This window comes from Boleophthalmus pectinirostris, unplaced genomic scaffold, assembly GCF_026225935.1.
Source record: "Boleophthalmus pectinirostris isolate CB_2022bp ecotype Guang Dong unplaced genomic scaffold, ASM2622593v1 HiC_scaffold_20, whole genome shotgun sequence".
Lineage (NCBI taxonomy): Eukaryota > Metazoa > Chordata > Actinopteri > Gobiiformes > Gobiidae > Boleophthalmus > Boleophthalmus pectinirostris.
The window spans coordinates 13,746,713-13,766,080 of NW_026571153.1; the positions used below are offsets into that span (position 1 = coordinate 13,746,713).

Below are 19,368 nucleotides of genomic sequence, written 5' to 3' on the forward strand. Positions count from 1 at the left end.
TTCAGTTTGTGATTTCATTTGATTGTGATATATATTGTGTGTGTTTCTAAAATTCATACTACATTACATGAAAACAGACATAAAAAATATTGGGCACTTTATACGTACTATTGCAAGATAAGGTCAATACATTTAGTTTTCAACGTAATAATGTTGTTAAAAAGGATACAAGTCAATACCAGTTCCCTCTATGTGCAGTTAATATAGGACTTAAAATAATTACTAAAGGAAATATGCTATGAAGCAAGCCTATAGTAATCAGAATCAATCATTACAACACATGATGAATAACTGAACTAAAGGATTTCTGCATTCCATTTAATCTGTAGTCTATACATTTCAGTGAATGTGTAATCGCTATACGCCATAGATCAAGTGTCAAATGAGAATCTAATTTAGACTGAAGTACTCTTGGCCTCTTAAAGTAAATTGAAAATATTTCTTGGGTGAAATAGTGTGGAAAGGGGTAGGCGCATAATTGCAAAAGCCAGCGTAGGTCGGAAGTCTTAATGAAAAGGCGCGTGCGGTGGCCAAAGATTCCTCTCTATTCTCTGCTCAGGTCATCCGCACTTGTAGACGTTCATTATTCCGTACACGGGGAACATCCAGAGGGTCGCGCCACTGTCTAATTCCTAATTAACTGGACAGAACAGGGATCATGCTCCACCCTGACCCCCACCTGTGTGCTAGACTACACCATTACCTTTAGGCAGGTGTGGGGGCACTAGAGGCTGGTACAATCTTATTTTAACATGTCATTGAAGTGGGAAGAGGAGGGTTATTTTCAGAGCGAGACAACCCAAAGGCCAAATGATACCCACTCGGGCCACAAGGGGTCAGTAAAGCTACAAGTGATTAGTTTAGGTGCAAGCTTCGCCATTGTGAGATCGTAATTGTTTTCAAGGCTCAGTGGGTCTGACACTTACAATTGAAGTACAACACTTGATGTAAAGTCTCAAAACTATTATTACTTTGGAAAGGTGAGGCCAAAGAGTTACAAAAATGCAAAAAGCAAAGAAAGTTAATGTCTTAGTTAGATCTTGTTCAGATCTAGATGAGACCAAATTCATCCATTAAACAAGATCTACTGTGCTTGTATCTGCTCTGTAGTTCTAGTCTATGACATCGGTAGACCATTATGTTATCACAATATTGACTTAAAATGACTTAGTAAAAAACTAGTCTGACTTCCGACTGACTTTAGAAAACGATGGTGTCCAATGGGAGGTGATGTCGCCATAAACATAAAGAACTGCATGCTGCCAACCCTTACTATGGATACAGAGCAAATCCTACATGTATCACTGATTAAAAAAATAAAGTTGGAGAACAAAGTAAGTACAGAGCAGTGGGCCTATACCAGTGACAGTCAAAACAAGGGTTGATTGGCAAAATGGTGTTGCAAACATGAATTACTCAAAATACAAGTCTGGGTGAGTAACTGGTAAGGGGGAAACAACTATGGCTACGTTTATATGATGACCGTCTGAACAGAAGACGCAAAAGTGGCATCGCGTCTTCACTTTTTATTCCGTGTTTAGACAAGCGTTTTCAGGAGGAAACCTGAGTGCATACGGTGACGCATAAGTGTGTGGAATTCGATTGGGTTTGCATGCAGGTGGCTAGGTGGTGATGTATTTGACATAAACGCGTATGCAACGTGAGAAGATCTGACCAGAGTTTAGAGTCTTGGGCAGTGTAGACGGAAACGCTACGGCGGAGTGTATTCAACTTTTCTACTCTGGAGGGTGGTTTCAGATTTTTGCTTTTTTAAGCCCCAAAACGCTGTCACCATATAAACGAAAGAGACTTCTGATCAAATATTTTGTCATTTTTACCTGCAAATGTTCTCGTGAAAACAGGCTCTATAACATGTTTAAAAACTCTGAAAAGCTGATTTTGCGGAATAGGCTTGCCTTAAACTTCAGTGTACGGTGGAGGGTCTACCAGCTGGTGGATGTTGTTGTGAATGTTCCGCAGTATGGCATTAAAAATCCAATTACAGGTGCATTATTGCCCAATATCTCAAAAATTTGAAAAGTAAATTTTTTCCTTGAGGTGGTTCATCACTCCACAGATCTGACCTGTAACATGGCCTGAAGCATCACTTTCTTGTCACCATGGATGAGTTTATTAATACCACACTAAGGAACATTCTAGTCTTAATGACTCTGAACTTAAATGTATTTTCTCTGGCCAAAGGCAAATGTGTGTCATACAAGGAGAAGTATGTCATTCTTTACCACAGACAACCTAAATCCCACTCAGAGCTATAAAAAAACACTTGCAAACACCTGGAGACTTATGGGAGCTTATGGGCAAACACTCCCAAAAATCCTATAGAATCATGTTTTCCTTGTGTGCAGCACCTATCTCTCAGCACCCAATGAATAATTCCCGAGTTCACGGCTAATCTGCACTAAAGCTACCTACCCACCAGCGGCATGTTGTTGTGGACTTAGTCATGTGTACTCTTTGCGCTGCACATTCATATCGGGGGCATTACGTGGTGCTCTCAGCCAATACAAAAGCATTCCTGATGACTGGATGTCTCTGTTTGCGCAGAAAAGGCCAGGCGGGGCATCCCAGTTACGACAAGGCCCACCTGTGAGTATGGGAAATGGGCTTCAATGGGACTTAGTGGATTCTGGTGAATGAACAAGGCAGACATGAGTAACTGGGGGCCTCTAGATGTAGCTTATCTGTGAGCTTATATTGCACAAAGGGAAGAGATAAGCTATGACATGCAGACAGATGGAAAGGGACCAGAGATGAGTAGCAGTCAGTTACAAGTACGACTAGAAATCAGGGTCCCTTGGATATGTTATTTTCACGATATGGCAATACATGCGATAGTCGTTTTATTGAACATGATACGCTGTAATATTTTGTTGTTTTTTTAAGAACCAAATGCAATTTAGTAGCAGTAAACTTAAAACAATAATGTAAGATGTGTCTATTTTAATAATTAAAACAGTGAATATCTCAAGTATATTGTACAGACAAGTTTTTATTTCACTAAATAAGTGACAAAATTGTAGTGCAGTCACAAAAGAAATGGCTAAAAGATACAAAAAAATATATATTCTTGGCAAAATATTTGTACAACAGCTCACGAAAGCAATACCGCATTATCAAATTTTTGCACACTCCTAGTTACAAGTACATTTAGTTGTAATTGTACTTTTAGAGTATTTTTCAAATACCGTGCTTTTGCTCCTACTGTAGCTATATGTAAAGGAGTAAAAGTACATTAACTTGTTATGTAAACAGTTATGTTTACTAGGGGTGTAACAATATAAAAGTCTCACGATGCAATATTGTTACGGTATGAACCTCACGGTATGATATTTATTGTAATATCGTGGAAAAGCTCACAATATGGTGGGGAGTCTCACGATTAGGGATGTAACAATATCCAAATCTGTCTGTATGATATTTTCACGATGTACATCTCACGGTACAATATTTAGTGCAATATTATATGGAGGCTAACAAAATAAAATGCTTTGACAAGACTTAATCCAAAGAACTAAGACTTAAAAGTGCTTAGAACTGTTATTTTTTCATGTAGTCTGCACTGAAATGGAGCAAAGGATCATGGTCTTTGTAGTTCCTTCTGTCTTTTTTCTATTGCTGCACCATAACTCTTAACATTATTCTGAAGTAACAGTACTCTTACTTAAATATATTTTGGCTACTCCTCTAACCTCTTAAAGGAATGGCACAAAGAGTTGGAGGTATGGGCCGACACGCTTGGATGCTTAGGAGAACAGTTAACCATTGACTAAAAAGACCAAGGATCCATGACATTCTGCTTATTCTATTTCAGAGAGCATGAACACAAAGCGCGCAGTCGTCATTACAGCTCTGACCCCGCCCCGGGCCACTGAACGCAACACTAATCAATGAGAAAGAACGCCATTGTAAGGGTCATCTCTGAATGGGGCTAATATTGTGTTTGTGTGTGTGGATAAGGTTAGACTCTCAATTAGGGCTTTCTTTGAGGTAGGTGGTCTGGAGAGAAGGTATCGGATCTCTATAGTCACGTACACCAAGTTTACCAACACTAAAATATGCAGCATGCAGAAGAACTCAAAATATTGATACACAAAGTAATGGTGCATCCAAGCTCCACCAGAAAAGTTGCGCAATGCACCTTTAAGTAGGGCAAAGTTAGATGGAAGTAGCTAAGCATATCTGTACCTGTCCACAGCTACTATTACGACTACTCATTTATGTATGTTTGAAATGAGCATATTAAGTAGATATAAATTGGGCCCTTAAAAAACTGATGTGATTCGGTGGCACAGTGGCAGAGTGGTTATGTTTCGGTTTTCAAATGAAACTGAAAATGCACACCAAAGTCTTTATGCAAATGCAAGGAGCAGCAACTTATAAGCGAAAAATGCACAGCGCACTCAGATGGCCTATGTCCAAAACTTTTTACTTTCGGCAAAAAGCCTTTGTCAGATAATTTTTTTTGGACCGCAGGACTCAAAATGGTTGCCAGCCCAGGTGCTCATTTGCCTGATTCATCTGACCTCGCAGCCTTAGAATTCGTTCACTCAACAGTAGGCGGGTTATTTTATTTTATTTAACCAATCACTGCTATTTGGTTGTGATGTATGTAATGTGTCGCTAACGGGGCTAACTGGTATATTAAGCTTTTCAAAAATCCCATAGGAAGAAGGGCAATAACGTCTTTCCTCTTGATAAAATTCACCAAACATTCTCTTTGTTCTGGCTTTAAATCCTCAATCTTGGGAGTCGTTGCAAACACAGAATGTATGGCTTCGTCTACATCCATCTCGTAGACAAAGCTTTGTTTACTGTTGTGCTGTACCACACAGCTCTTCGCTGATTGGCCAGTGTGTGGTCTACAACTTCCGGGATTCTTGCAAACCGTCTAGTATATTCCGAATCTTGACCTAGTCACTAGGGAGAAAAGAAATTGAGCGGAGGCAATAGGTGCCACCATCCTGGCTAGGTGCTCATCCCCACCCTTCAGTGAAACAGAGGGCTTTGTGTGAGTTTTTCCCCAGTAAGAAGAGTGAGAGTGAGCGTGTACACTATCCAGTCACCTGTAGAAAGTAGATTAAACAATTTGATAGATGAGACATAGGCTTGTGCAAATCATCAAATTTTAAGTGAGATCGAGATTCATTCATTTGCCGATTTTGATGTTAATGGCAATGATAAAAAAGTAATGTTAATGCTAATGTTCAAGAAACTAAAATTGAAAGCCATTTAAAAAAAAAAAAATGTATCAATACAAATAGAATTGAAAGTTGATACTGATCAGTATAAGGTGAATAAATAGTCATTGTTTTGTCATATACATGTCTGCTATTTTTGCCGTAGAATTCCGCCCTGTATCCATTGTACCACTTTTGTTTTCTTATTTAAAATCCATTCCAGTAAACTTCTGTTGTCGAGTGCTCGAATTCTTTCCCGGGTGTATATTACACAATCATCCCGAGTGCCAGAAAACAAATCCCATTGACTTGATTCCTATTTAATTACACTACTTCAAAACACAGCTCACCTTTTTTCCCCCACACAAACTGGCATAACAGTGAAATAAAATCTATTTCCTTATTTGGAGAATTGTGGTCCCTGTTGCTTGTCAGTTCCCATTCACAAAAAGTCAAGTCTATTTTATTTAAAGCCAACCAGTTGTACTAGGAACACAAACGGGGCTCTCTGGGGGTTCAAATAATTGGTGTGACAAAGTTGCTTCATTCTTGCTCAGAGGAGGGAAAAACGGCCATCGGAAAACACTGCTGACAACTCGGTAAAAAAAAGTAAAAAAATAATTCAAATAATTTTACAGCAAACAAAACATATTTCTTCAGGTGTTAAGTTAGGCTACTCTGCACCCTGTCAATAGTGGCGTCCGTCATCGTGCCTGCCGCAGTCTATATATTGATTAAACCATCTATCACTTACCCGCTACAAGACATTATTTCTAATTAAAAACTAAGTCATAAATTTCATCCTTTATTGCGAGCCTGGGGTTGTAAATATAAGTCAAGGGGGAGAAGCGAAGGGAGGCAGATTGGAGGACCCAGGTTTTAAAAGCCACTGTAAAAAGAGACAGGACGGTTGAGATAGCGCCTTAAGGATACGTGTATTTAGTAGACATCCTGTAACGAATCCAGGCAAATCCATAATTTTGTCTGGTCCGTATGAGACAGGTTGCTGCAAAGGGCCAAACAAGTGTAGTATGCATGGGTTTATATTGATTAAAAACGTCAGCAAAGTAACATATAAATGATTGTAAATGGTGAAAGTGCTACATCACAGCGAGATTAGCAACAAGACTGTATTTAGTGTCAATTTTTACGCAAATAAAGCTGCACCATGTTACTTTTCGGTTGAGGATCCATCACCTGCTTGTTTTTATGGATGTGTCATTGCTTTGCCTAGAATATTCCACAGTATAACATTGATCTGACCTATAACGTGGTCTAGTTTGGCCTATAGTGAAGATGCACTGCAAAAAACTAAGTCTAGTCAAGTTAAGATGACTTGAATTAAGAAAGTTTTATAATCATTTGAGTAAATTTCACTTGACATGTAAAATTATCTGACTTTTTGTGCTGACTTTTGTAAGAAAATGCATCTTGCTACATTTAAAATAAGAAAAACAACAACTTTTTTGCTCTTAATATAAGAAACAAAATCAAATGTTGAATTACGAAAAACACTTAATTTTACTTGTCAAGTTAAATCGACTCAAAGCAAAATGTTCTAAATTCAAGTCATTTTCACTTACCTAGGTATTGTTTTGTTTTTTTCCATTGTAGACAGGTTTAATGCCACACTGTGAAGCGTTCCAGAGAAAGCAATAACATCTCCATGGAGAAAAGCATTTGACACACCCTCAAAAGTTACACAATGAACCTTTAACAAGAAAGACATTTGTTTAGAAACTGAAATTTAGGTTTTAATTTGATCCATATCCAGCTTTTTCTAATGTTTAATGTATTTAACAATGTATTTCCATGACATAAACTCTAAAATTATACTGCTTGTCTCCATGATGATGTTCGCATTTTGCCTTGAATATAGGAATTACACAGTATGGCAGTAAACTTATGTAAGCAGCATCTCTTCAATTTCAGGTGTATTTATAGAGACCTTGACAACAGGTATTACTGTCAGCGGTCTCACCTCGTCCCTGATCTTGGCTCGGTTGTCTCCATGGAGATAGAAATGTTTAATGTTATACTGTGGAATATTCCAGAAAAGCAATAACAACTGAATGGCAACAAGGAGATGGTGGGCAGAAAAAGTACATTGTAAGGCTGTGCAATTGATTTAATTTTGATCGCGATTTCGTGTGTCAAACGATCTTCAAACTCATATAATCGAGTTGAGATGATTTAAAGCTGGGATATTTTTTATTTAAATAAGTATACTATTTGATTTTTTAAATATAGAGATTGTAGAACAGCTGGAATTTGGACACATTCATGTTTTTCTATACCTTATTTCATGTTCAAAGTATATTGTATTCATTTTATGTTTTATGCATCTCAAAACTGCTCTAAGTTACATATTTGTAGCCTATATTTATATTCAATTTGAAAGTTTTGCATCACTGATCAACAACAAAGTCTTTTTTTGAGAGAGAAATGCTGAATAAATGCATTGTATAATTATAAAAACAATCGTTTGAATAATTGTGATTTCAATATTGACCAAAATAATCGTGATAATGATTTTTTTTCCATAATCGAGCAGCTCTAGTACGTAGTCATCTTTGTAGAACAAAATATTTACTTAAAGCACAACATGCCGCACCCACGAACACTGTAATCACGATGAAAAGATGATTGTAATTATTAAGTTATTATGTTTGAATGGTTGGTGGAGTCACAGAGAGGGTAGCAATAATCATTATCTGTCAATATTTGTGAAAGGGTGGAATCAAAACCTGTTTCTCTTACATCATTTCTAGAAAAAATAAAACACATTTACATTTTTCCTATATTATAAGAGGTGTTTAATCATCACTGACTTCGCTGTTTACCAGGCAGCTACAAGCTTTTATTATTTGTCTGTGTCACCATTTTCCTGGACTAAATACATTGACCTGACATTATTTGTGGATAGTTGATACAGGTTCCATTAATCCACCTCCGCGTGCAAACCCTGCACTCCTGAGTCAGAGCAAAGGACGCTTCACATTTGACGATTCCTGATTATACCTCCTACTACTGAGCGGCCACGCAGACATGTCTGATTTTACGACTCAGTGTGAAAAGAAGGATGACTTTTTAAAAATGAAAGAAAGCCTCGTCCTCTTCTTACAATTTTAATTTGATAAGAAAGTAAGGTAAGTACTGGGCTGAGGGCAGTCTCGGGCCATTTAATCATCTATTCAGTCTGCGGGTCTGATATTTTGCTTTGTCAATTAGTTACATGAATAATTAACATTACTGAAGCACATTTTTAGATCAAATAGTAGTAAGTTTGACAGTTCATGAATCATTTTTCAGGTTTATTACGGTCAAAAGGTGAGTCCAAGTAAGTCCTGTTGTGTTAGTGCAGTAGTAGTTTGCCATTTGTTTAATAATAATCTGAGTTTTGTCCCTGTCGAACTTGTATAACCATTAAAATAGTATATTAGATGAAGTAGATTTGTGTATTGGGTATATTTTTATCTCTTTTGAATAATATAATTTACTTAATGATCCAACTCCAGAACTCTTTACTACAAAAAACAAAACCAGTAACAATATGTCTTGTAGTAGAAGTAGCAGTAACTCTACAGTTGAAGAGGACTAAACCTCCCTTGGTTTAGTCCTGGTTTAGCCCTGGTTTAGCCCTGGTTTAGTCCTGATATAGTCCTGATATAGACCTGGTTTAATCCTGGTTTAGTCCTGATTTTAGACCTGATTTTAGACCTCGTTTAGTCCTGGTTAAGTCCTGGTTTAGCCCTGGTTTAGACCTGGTTTAGTCCTGACAGACCTGTTTAGTCCTGGTTTAGTCCTGGTTTTAGTCCTGATATAGACCGGTTTTTAAACCTGGTTTTAGTCCTGGTTTAGACCTGATTTTAGTCCTGATTTTAGTCCTGATTTTAGACCTGGTTTAGACCTGATATAGACTGGTTTAGACCTGGTTTTAGTCCTGGTTTAGACCTGATTTTAGTCCTGATTTTAGACCTGGTTTAGATCTGGTTTAGACCTGGTTTAGACCTGGTTTAGACCTGGTTTAGACCTGGTTTAGTCCTGATTTTAGTCCTGTTTAGTCCTGATATAGACTGGTTTAGACCTGGTTTTAGTCCTGGTTTTAGTTCTGGTTTAGTTCTGGTTTTGCCTGGGTTTAGTGCTGGTTTAGACCTGATTTAGTCCTGGTTCAGTCCTGGTTTTAGTCCTGGTTTTATGCTGGTTTAGACCTGGTTTTAGTTCTGGTTTAGAGACGAGAAGACGCAGTCCACGTGGAGTATACAAGGCAAAAACTATGAGTAGGTTGTCTGAATGGTGACATAATTTTACAGCTAATACACACACATTTACAGATATCGATACTGCTGCAGATGTGTACAGATGTGGACCTTTATTTTTTCTTCACATGTATGTCGCGCCTCCCCAGTGGCCACCTCACCTATTGAAAACCACTTTTTTAGATGAAGTGAAGTGATGTGCATATGTTGTAGTTGTAGTAGTTTTTAGACTAACCTCATATTTTTTATCTATTTTGAATACAGTTAGCGATCCAACTCCAAAACTCTTCAGTACAAGAAACAAACCCAAGAACAAGGTTGTGTAGTAGTAGCAGTCACTCTAGAGTTGTAGTATAATGATAATCAAAACACTCAACTTAATATTCACAACTTTTAGGACTTCCTGTCAGTCATTATTTAAAAGTACAAGCGCATTTCCCTGGGGCTACCCTGATCCTCCCTGTGCACCTGCCAACTGAACATTGCCACTTTCGCATTGTGCACTTCCGACATTGACAGAAACTCTTCCAGATCCCCTTTGCCAGGAATGTGACCGGCCAAATCAGAGGATGTGGCTGCAGCCTTGCCTTGGTACAAGTTTAAAGCAAGTTGTGCCCCCCGAGGGAATAGCTAAAACTAATGAGTGAGCTAAAAGGAACAAGATGGAGTGATATCTATAAAAAGACTCGCGGTAATCTTTCTCTCTCTCCTTTAGCCTTAATGTCCGGAGAGATCTTGCAGCTCGGCGAGGCTGGTGCTGCTGCTGCCTCTGCACATCAAACGCACACCTGATTAGAGTGGCACACCTTGGCAGAGAAGCAGAATTGGACGGGTGCACGAGTAGTTCAAGGGAGAGTCGGTGTTAGACAAACCACAGAGGAGAGCTGCTCGAGTTCATTCAAGCTCACAACCGTACACGTACAGAGGCCGGACACTGCTGTAAAGAGTGATTGAAGTCTCTGCAATTAAAGGACTAGCCATGTCAAATTTTGTGTGGTAAAACTTTGTAGGAATTTTTGTCATTTTGTCATGTATTATTTATTCATACATAATTTTTTTATTTAACGTTTACAGTGATCTTGATTGTTGTAAGTGCAGTTTGTGTTCGGGTACAGCTAATGTGCATTATAAACAATTTTAATTCAGTTAAAGATTTAGTCATTGGTCAATGTAATCAATAGATTGATAGATTCAGTTTAAGAGTAGACTGAAAACTCACTTCTTCTCCCTGGGATTTAGTACTAGTGAGTCAGGTTATCTTGATGTTTTATTGTAGTTTTCACACGTTATCTGTATATATTTATGTAACTGTTTCTTCTGTTTTTGTTGACTAGTATGTGCGAAGCACTTTGGTCAGCTGAAGTGCTATACAAATAAACTTTATTTCAATAGATCTATAGTGACTCCTGTCAGTAAAAAAAAAAAAAAAAAAAAAAAAGCATGTGGAGCAGAGTTCTCTATTTTTATGAAATAATTATTTGAAAGACCCATATTACTAGGGGTGTAACAATAACCGAAATATCGTGATATCGTATCGTCAAAGTTCTCACAATAATATCATGGACCATCACAATATATAGAATTACAAGTCTCTTTGCTGAAATAAAGAGTTATGGTGCAGCAGTAGCTAAAAAAAAGACAGAGGGAACTACAAAGACCATGATCCTTTGCTCCACTTCAGTGTGGACTACAAGAAGAAATAACACTTCTAAGCACTTTCAAGTCTTAGTTCTTTGGATTAAGTCTTGTCAAGGCATTTTGAGAGGAAAAAGTCACATATTAACATTTTTGTTAGCCTCCAGAATATCGTACTAAAGATATCTGACAAGCTCATATCATGAGCTTTCCCATGATATCGCAATAAATATCGTACCGTGACTTGGATATTGTTTACACCCCTATATTATTATTATATTACTCTATTTTTCGATCTATGTTATAATGTTGTCTCCTCATCAAAAATACACTCAGAGTTGCGTTTTGTTTCAGTCACACATTTTTAACACACAAGCCCTGTATATTTTGCTGTGTTCTGCTCCACTGTGTTTTTAAACCCCATGCACCTTCACTAGAATTATCTAATTTTAGCCCAATCTCCAATATGAATGTAAGATAAAACGTAACAACATGAAAACCTGTGTGACTGGAACAAAACACAAGTCCAGGTATGTTTTTGAGGAGGTAACAACACTATACAACAATTTTAATGTAATATAGAATCTTTAAATACATTTTAATTGGCTGATCCTGTTTGTCCCCTGAGGAAACCCATCAGCTGAAACGCCTCGAGACTTTGTAAGTTGTCCATTAAGACATGCCGTAAATTAATAAAGGCGTTTTATTTTAACCAGTGAAAGCTTTGGGTTTTTTGCATCATCTTCCCCAAAGAGCACCACTGTGTTCTATCTACTGTGTATTATCCTCTAGAGGTTCAGGAAACGCTCCTTTTGAAACTTTTTTGTACATTTTGATTGGCTCCTAATATGACTAAATTGAATAGAATACAAAATTCAGATCGGTTGATATGAGGAAAAACAAAAATACACTTCAAAATTTAAGATTATGTATTTTTTTTTAACAATGCCTGATATATATATATATAAAAAAATAAAAAAAAAAAAAAACGCTGCATCTTAAATCTTGTTTTGTTTAAATTTGCACAATGTATTTTTGTAATTAAAATAAGCAAATGCAGCTTTATTACATTTTACCCCTAACGTTGCTGTAAATGAAGCTACTGTATCACTAGTTGCTCGTCCCTCACCTCGTCTCTCTTACACAATGCCTAGAGCGCCAATAACATCAATGTCGTTCAAATTAGCTCGGTCGTTGCTGTGAGTTCTTCTGTCATGTCAGATGATATCAGGAAATAACCCAGTAGTGAACACTCGTGCTCGGATCTAATCGTCCTCTGCACACCGCCCTGTTGGTTTACATTAGCATAAACGGTCACGTCCAGGATACAGTGGGGAATGTGGAGGAGAGAAGGGAGCAAGGACAGAGGGAGATGATGGAGGATAGCGCAGTGCCGAGTTCACCGTCAGGGCTGTTGTTTTATTAAGATGTTGAATTGTTAGGGCAGGTACCGAGAGAGCAGAAGAGGCCATATGACAGCCCTAACATTCTGCTAACATCGTCTCAAGGCTGAAATAGCCTCGTTTAAATGTGCCGGTCACTCTGCTGTACTTGGGCTGTTGTCAAAAACATGTCCTTTCAGTGCGGACAGGTGAAAAGGTCAGGCTTCAACTGACTTAAAGGTTTGAGCATTTGTCAGTATAAATACATGTCACAGTGCTAGAATGAAATGACATGTTTTAACTTACAAAGCCTCATTGAAGTATAAAAACTGTCTTATTATGAATACTTTTTGGATTAGGACACATCTTTCTATTTTAAAAGGGACACTATGTACTTGTCTCCTTTAAGATGCTATTGCTTTGCCTGGAATTTTCCACATGGCATTAAAATCATCAATCTGGAGACAAGCGTCAAGCTCCAGATCTGTGGAGAGGGAGCATGCTCACAATTGGAATCTTCAAGGTATTTTTGAGTTGCTTGATTCATCCGCTGGAGAAAAATTAAATTAAGAGGAGACACTAGGTGGCACCAGCTTTGCTAATTTTTGAGCCCACAACTGAATAGATACAACATGGTTAAGTTTAATGCCATCCTATGAAACATTCGCAAAGCAATATCATCTCCATGGAGACAAGCAAGTTACAGAATGCACTTTTTTACTTGTGAACCACAAGAAGAATACCCATTATATACCCTATATTATGCTAAACTGAATGTTATTACCTCCTGAAAAACAGACCTGAAGTTGTGTTTTGTTTCATTCACACAAGTTTGAGTAACACTTCATATTAACAACTACCTTTTAACATTTGTTTATTAGAGATTGGACATTCCAAGGCTCAAATTATCCAAATGATTCTAATGAACGTCTACAAAAAACAAACAACTTAGCTCCACTTGTATTACCACTTGACATCAAGGTGGAACAAAATGTTTTCTGTTTGAGAGAAGAACTAAGAAGCCTAAATAAGTACGGTTTTCATGTGAATGAAACAAAACCCAACTCAACTCTGGGTATGTTTTTGATGAGGAAACAACATTATAACACACCAGAAAAATAGCGTAATACGGGTCCTTTGAGGCACATTATAATGAAATCTCAAGAAATATGCTTAAACAACATACTGTCAACCCCCAAGCTCATAAACATCACATTTATGTGTGGAAAAATGTTTTAAGACACATAAACAGTATTATTTTTCTTATTTTATGTGGTGAGTAACTAAGTGCCATTCTCCCGCAGATTCAGCCGTTCCAATCAAGTCCAAATGACCACAAACATGTCTGAGCAAATGGATTTCCAGCCAGTTGCAGTTGTCAAGACAACACCAATTTGCGGAAGGGTCAACAAATTTGTGTTTATCAGCGGCGTGGTGCATAAAGCAATGTGTGCCTTTGAAATAATTCGCTCATTTAGAGGGTTTTGACGCTCTGCTGTCCCTCCTCAGCCCACTCCACTGTGTGTTTTCACTCACTTTGTCTACATGCACGTCAGGAAAAACTGATAACTAGCCTGGTACTTTTTACACTGTTTTCTGATTTGTTATAATCTGTTTCCTCGCCAAAAGCATACCCAGAGTTTTGTTTGGTTTCATTCACACATTTTAACACACAAACCCTGCATACTTATTTTAGCAAATGCTAAATTACTAGATGCATCTGAACATCTCATAGCCCCTCATTCGCACCAATTAATTTCTTTGATCTGGTTCAAGAGTGGACTGAGGTTTGGGGGAAAGATGATTTGAATACAGGTGGTTGGCTCGCGTTGAGTTCCCTGTGCATGTAAAATGGAGTGACTGACAATAAGAAAGATATGTGCAAAGTCGACTAGTTCTGGTCAGAAAAATTCAAATTGGAGGAAGACTGCTGACATGGCCCTAAACCATCTCTCCGCCTCTCCATTCAAATGACCGCTTTTGCATCACGTTGATGTGTCCGGACTTGGGAGCGCGCTCTGAAAACAAACGGCAGGGGTTTAAGATAACAGAAGCAAAATGCCTGGCAGGGCTAATCTCATCAGCTGCCATTATGGTCAAATGCTCACTGCAAAGGCTGAAGCTATGGCTAACCATATGCAAAGCATTACAAGGGCAAATAATGCGGAACAGTGGTGGTTACAATTTGAAGAGAGTATCAAGTTATTGTACCCTGGAACTGAGATTTGATAAGGAGATAGATTTTTGTCCCTTTTGTGGTTTGTGAAAAGGAACAGAAAAATAGTGCTTGCTTGGTTAAAAAAATATATTACGTAAGCTAGGGTTATCAAAAGTAACAAAAATCAGATACTAATCAATACTAAAACTACTATCAAAACTAGATACTCATTTAAATGGGTATTGATATTAAAAAAGTCAGACAGAAATGAACCTTTCGTAGATAGCTTTAGAATGATCCTGACCTGTATCAGAACCAGTGGAACTAATGTATTCCCTCAGGTGGGTCGCAAAAGATTTTTTGGGATCGCCTTGACACAATCTGCATGTAGATCTGCAATATACAGCTCTGACACTGATTTGGGTGTTGCGCTCTCCTCCTGCACCCTGGACTGTAACGTGCTATAAAAACGCAGATAGGCCAACCTATGTCATTAGAAATGTTGAAATGTTAAGACATGTTTTGTATAATTTCTAATCTTTTTGTAATTATTTTATAGACTATATGGTTCCAGTATTGCTGGTTCAATTGAATGTTGAAAAGAAAAAGAAATGGGTAACATTTAATGTCCAAATAGGCGACTTATGAACACCTTTTATTTCTGGTTCAATTACTGTTTTTCATTGTTTAAAAATTGAGTAATACTAATTGTTCAGAGAGACACGATCACTCAGTCAACAATAAAATATTCTCATTCATGTTCAATAATGGTCAAATCCACCTTTATGTTTTTGATTTATGAATAATGTCTATTGACTTGGGTCGCGATGGTTTCTGACTTTAAAAACATGGGTCCCCAGAAAACAAAAAAGGGAAACACTGGACTAATGCACTCATGGACCACTATGGAGCATGGAGCTTATTTTTAAATCACACTGACCAATATACAGTACACATTGTGCCTGTCCCATGCCTGAATTAAGAGAAATGGTTGTAAAATACACAATAGCTCCATCCAGAATTCATTTTCAGTCTGAAGTTACTGGCAGGAGAAACTAGAATGCCCTGAGCTCTGTTAGTCCTGGCCTAAGGGGAGAGTTAAAGCCTGAAACTTGATCTGTCTTCATTTACTTGTTGGCTTTGTCATGGCTTGTTCCCTCCTTTTATAGTTAAATAACTTCACATAGAAGTAGGTTTTGTGACAATTTTGTGAGGCAATTGGTAAGAAAACAAAATACAAATTAATAGAACACAAATCATCACAAACTATCCACACATAGCAACCACAACACACAGTTTTCTTATTGTGTGGACCAGTGTGGCTTTGAGAAACCGTGAACTCTATTGAACGCCGGAATTAATTTGTTTGTGCGACTCGGGGGGCGCAGAGCAGAGGACAGTAAAGGTTGCTGACACAGGAGGCATGGTCACATTAGTCTGAAGGTGAGACCAGACCCGTGCTGTCATTTGAATAACACCGCACGCTGCAGGAGGCCCTTAAACGCACCGCCAGCCTTGTGCCGATTCAGATACGAGCACTGAGAACAATGGCCTTGCCCTGTATTTGGGATGACTTGTTTCGTAACCCACTGCTTTCTCTCCACACGTCCCCACAGTGAGATGGAGTATCGGAGGAGCTCACCAATCACACACCGGATTAGAGATGAAATATGTCACACGAATTCAACGCAAGGAATAGCCGGGATAATACATATTCTAATGTAGCCCGACAAAGAATTATGTCCCTCATTTCAAAGCTTAATTCGGTGTAATTTGCGGTCACTTCGGTTTAGGGTTAATCTAATTGTGGGAGATCTTTTTGGACAACTTGCCTGAACTTCATTACGCCAAGACACTTAGTCATATTAAAAAGGTTTTAGTGGAATTAGGATTATAATACAATATGGTGTTCATTGTATGGATGTCAGTAGTTATTAGTTTTACAATTACAGTGACAAAGTAAAGAGGTTACAATCAAATTAAGAACATTATCTGAGATATAAAAGATAAATAAAACAAATGTGTGTGTGAATTTGTGTTATCACAGTACTAAAATTTCAAACCCGATTTTGATACAAAGGAACTGGCTTGATACTGATTTCGATACCCACAATAGAATATAATTTCACAAAATCATAATTGCCATGTGCTCTTATGATAGGATAAGACTGGTTGTTTCAGTGATATTTATTGGTATCAATACTTGTACAAATGAGTATCTAGTTTTGGTATCAATCTCTCATTTTCTATATTTTTGACAACCCTACAGAGAATATTGGTTCATCTTTTTGTATCTTACATACCAATGACGGTTTCATTGTGGAATTTTAAGCATTTCTGTTAAATAACGTAGAGTTGAATTTGTGTAGCCAAGCTGGCGCGACCTACTGCCTCCGCTCAATTTCATTTCTCTCCAGCAACTAGGTCAGGAATCCGAAGAAACTAGATGGTTTGTAAGACCCTCGGAAGTTGTAGATCGAAGAGCTGTGAAGCCATGACGTTAAACTCAAGCGCCCGATTCCTGAGATCAAGGATTTAAAACCGGAACAAAGAGAATGTTTGTTGAATTTTATCAAGGGGAAAGACGTTATTGCCCTTCTTCCTATGGGATTTGGAGAATTACATAAATCACGACCAAACAGCAGCGATTGGTTAAATTTAAAAAAGTACCTGCCTACCATTGAGCGAACCAATCCTAATGCTGCGAGGTCAGACGGGCTAACTGGGCACTACAAATACAAATTCAGTTGAAATGTGTTTAAGCAATACCTATATTATCTAACCTTTTGCTATGCAGTAACCGCAAAAAAAAATAACCATGAATGACTACTGCAATTCTTTTGACTAAACTATACTCTTTTCAAATCTAAAATCCAATCAATTACAAGCAAATGAAAAGATACAGAAACTGAATGCGAGAGATACGTGAGTCTGACAGTGAAGTGAATGTATGTACGTGTGTGTGTGTGTGTGTGTGGGAGGTGGGGTAGGATGTGGGGGGCAGTTGAGAGTGGTTGGGGGAGGAGGGCAGAACACTGAAGGGCAAACAATCTCCCTAATTGAATCCAATCCAAGGGCTCTACGGGAGGCACGGGGCTCCTGGCTGCAGTCTGTACATAGAGAGGGTCCTGCAGAGGAGGTGGTGTTGACAAGGGCCTCAGCTGGTGTGTACAAGAGGCAGAGCACAATTGGACAATAATAAGACCATTGTGAATGCATTTGAGTCCTGCTTTGAATAAACGACTTGAGCACATTATTCAATCAGATCGCAAATGAATGCAGAAACGCCACCTACAGCCTTATTTGCATGTTTATCAAAATGTACAAATCCAAAACTCGAAGGTCAATTTGAGATCTCAATGTGAAATGTTTAGAAAGAAGAAAATGGGGTTGTATGGTGGCAGAGTGGTTAGCATTAGGGCAGCATGACTATAGCAATTATATTATACTGTATTTGCAATATAGGTTTTCAAATCAGGATTCAGTTCATACTGTACATTTTAAAATTAAAGACTACCATATGAACTGCTTAACTAGTACAAGAATAAAATAGATTTAGCACAACTACATGGTTAGAAGGTTTCTGTAATAAAAAAATAAAAAAATAAATATTTTTTTTTTTTTTAAAAGACAGTGGATGGTCCATTACCCAAAAAAATTCTAATTTGAAATTTGATTTAATGGAACACTTTTAATTGTGTTTTAGATTAGATTGTGATAAATTGTACAGCCCTCATATGTTTAGTAGTGAATTCATATTAAAACGACAGTCTGGAATTTTGGGCATAGGTTTTTAAATATTCAATCCAGTCCTAGTATTTGCAGAAGTTGCCAGTGCTAGGCTAGTGCATGTCAATGGCCATAGTTAGCCTGCCACTAAAAACAGTCTTATCCACTGCACAAAGCACCCGAAGCAAATCTATTATTACACCAGACTATTGATGTGAATGTCAATAGAAAATAATAAATTTAGAAGTAAGACCAACCTTGCATTTAAAGGATTTATGTCTGAGCAGCAGCAGCGAGTTGTACCAAGAAAGCTTGGCAGTGGCGGAATGATATATGAGAAAATAGTCCATCAACATGTGACGATTCATGAGATGCAATGTTAGTTTTATTTCAGTCATTATTCTATCAGCACAGACATTTACATCAACAGTCTGGAGTAATAATTTAGTCTTTAGCTAGCCTAACACCAGCGACCTCTGCAAACACAAATACTGGATGGAATATTTTTTTTTTTTATGTTTCCGCACGTCTCCAACACTCTGGCTCACTAGGAAATGAGGTCAAATGTCCAAAATTACAGACTGTCCCTTTAAACATTCTCCACTCCACTTTCGACCCATAGTAGCTCTGCAAGCCACATCAGAAAAATCAATGATGTAATGTTTAAAACAGTAAACCAAAAAAGTTATTTCTTTAAAAGGTTGCATAATCAGAAAGCAATATTTTGAAATCTATTTTGAAATCCATTTAGCGTACATGGCTTGCATTAAATCTGGTGATATTAGTAAAAGCAGTCCAGTATCAGTGTGTATGCGAGCAGTACTGAAAGAGAAGTGCTTGGGATGAAAATTTTGGGCGGTAGAGTGGGAGAGAAAGGATAGAGCGAGATTAAAAGAGACACAGAGAGAGAGACTCAAGGCATAGAGCAATAGAAGCCAGCTGTGCTTTTGCATGATTACACTGAAAACATCATTTGCATGGGGGGAATGAAATCCAAACATGCTCGG

At 37.9% G+C, this 19,368-nt stretch overlaps 1 protein-coding gene across 1 annotated transcript in view; it reads right to left on the reverse strand.

The window, feature by feature from the left end:
• Nucleotides 1–19,368, reverse strand: part of LOC110159331 (adhesion G protein-coupled receptor L3-like) — a 400,279-nt gene that overhangs the window by 334,754 nt on the left and 46,157 nt on the right. The window lies entirely within an intron of this gene.